Raw genomic sequence first — 2,466 nt, 5'->3', positions numbered from 1 at the left:
CCATGGTGGGGACACTTGCGTGGGGCGGTGCTGGTCCAGAGGGAAGGCCCCGTGTGGGAGGCCAGCCATGGTGGGGACACTTGCGTGGGGCGGTGCTGGTCCAGAGGGCAGGCCCCGTGTGGGAGGCCAGCCATGGTGGGGACATGCGTGGGGCGGTACTGGTCCAGAGGGCAGGCCCCGTGTGGGAGGCCGGCCTTGGTGGGGACGCGGCGGAGGCCCCGCGTGGAGTGCCCGCTGGGGCGTGGGGTCCGGGTGTGGCCTGGCGGGTGAGGTGAGGGCCGCAGGCCGGCATTGGGGAGGCGGGTGACAGCACTGGGCCGGGGCTGGGGCCGCGGGCAGGAAGCCGGTTGCTGCGGTCCCCGGATCAGATGGCATGAAGTCAGTGGCCGCGAGGTGAATCTTCACGGGGTCCCTGACGAGGCCCCTACCTCCCCTGGGAAGGCACGTCGGAGAATCGCAGTTCAAAGCCAGCCTGGGCAAAACGTCCGTGAGACATTTATCTGTAATCACACACACACGTGATAGCACTCTTAACTTTGAGCAAAAGAAGCTCAGGGACAGCACCCAGACCCTGAGTTCTGCCCCTGGACCGGCACACACAGAAAAAGGATGAATGGATGAAAAGTAGTTGAGTGAGTGAGATATCAGATGCTGTACAGTGGAAGATTGAGGAAGCAAATGGGGACAGACCCGTGCCCTGGAGAGAAGTGGTGTTTGGAGAGGATAGAGCAACTCATCAGACTTGAGGAAGACAGAGAACTGGACACTGGCGAGGGGACCTGGAGAGAATGGAATGGGCAGCTGGGGGGGGGCAGTTACAGTTATATTTTGGGAGCCAGCCACACATAGGTAATAGTTGAAGTTCCTGGAATGTGGAGAGTACCAAATGGGAGACAATTTGGGAATTCCAGAGTGTGATTCAAAGAAAGTGAAGATAAGGGAAAATGTAGGTGTCAACAAAACTGGACTTTGCAATGAGGTCAAAGAATTAGTGTTTGATGTGTCACTGGTTAAGCCAAAGATCACTGATGACCTTAGATAACGAGAGGATGGTGGGAAGAGTTTCGTAAGCTCCGTAACCTCTCAGACTTTCTCCTTAGATGCAATTTTGAAAACAAAAAAAAAAAAGGTATAGCATACATACCATTTAGAAATCTACTTTTATTGCTTACTAGAACACAGGCCTCTTGCCCTCTTAAGATAAATCTGTATCATCATTTTATGTAAAATATACTTTAGTTACTATGCCTTAAGCTACTTGATTCCCTACTAAAAGACATTTGTATTTTATGACATTTGGCTGTTACATACCTACTTTTCGGTTGATTTTTTCCCTTTGAAATTTCCTAGGGTGGAAATGCAGAGGTGTGGCGTGCATGTTCATAGTGGACCAGTGTGCCTTGCAGAGAGTGTGCCCGTCTAGGTTCTCTGTGCATATGTGTTTTCCCCACTTTTGCATCCCTCATGAATAGCTTGGATTTTATTTTCATACATTTGTGGTTCTTTACATTTTTGATCATTACTCATATGGGTACTTTCACAGACGTTTATCAGAAGAATATTTTTTAGTCAACTTGTCAACATAGTTTATGTATTCAATACCAATCACTAAGGCCAATTACTGGTGGCTTTTGCCTATATTTCTGGCTAGGCAGAGGCTCTGCAGGAGGCAGAAATAAGAAGATCAGGGTTCAAAGCCATTCTGGCAAACAGAGACTTGTATCTCCAGTCACCAGGAAGGTGGCTCAGTGGTAGAGCGCTTGCCTTGCATGCATGAGGCCTTGGGTTTGATTCCTCAGCACCACATAAGCAAAAAGAAAAAAGCCGGAAGTGGCGCTGTGGCTCAAGTGGTAGAGCGCTAGCCTTGAGCTCAAGAGCTGAGGGACAGCACCCAGGCCCAGAGTTTAGGCCCCATGACCGGACCCAAAAAAATAAAAAAAAAAAAGCTGAAATTGGAGGTGTGGCTGAGCTGTTGAACACTCTCTGTGAGCAGAAAAGTGTAATGAGAGCTACTAGTTGAAGCATTAGTACTGGTGTGCACATGTGCATGTGTGTGTACGCACACGGAAATACAAATCAAGTACTTTGTCAGTGAGTTGTAAGTGACATCCCCTCTGTTTTCTCATCCTTCCTCCCCTAATAGAACACTTAGGTTTTTATGAGTCAGTTCTGTAACCTGACAGTGCAAACAGGTATTTTCCTTCCCCATGAATATATAGTGGAAGTGAGAGGAGTGAGAACACACTGAGGAAGATGGGTGGAGAGGGGATGGTGACAGTTTTATAAGAAGAGAGAATGGAGGCCATTCTGGAGCTGTTAGAAGAGGGCCACTCCTAACACCTGAGGCTGCTGCTTTATAAGATGCTGTGGGGAAACCTACCAGCCGGGATTCTCCACGAGGATCCCACCCCCACCCCTCACTCTCCACCGGAGCGGAGAGGCTCCATCCCACCAAAGCCGCCCGGC

The sequence above is a fragment of the Dipodomys ordii genome, unplaced genomic scaffold, assembly GCF_000151885.1.
Source record: "Dipodomys ordii isolate 6190 unplaced genomic scaffold, Dord_2.0 Scaffold71, whole genome shotgun sequence".
Classification (NCBI taxonomy): domain Eukaryota; kingdom Metazoa; phylum Chordata; class Mammalia; order Rodentia; family Heteromyidae; genus Dipodomys; species Dipodomys ordii.
This window is presented reverse-complemented; position numbering follows the sequence as displayed.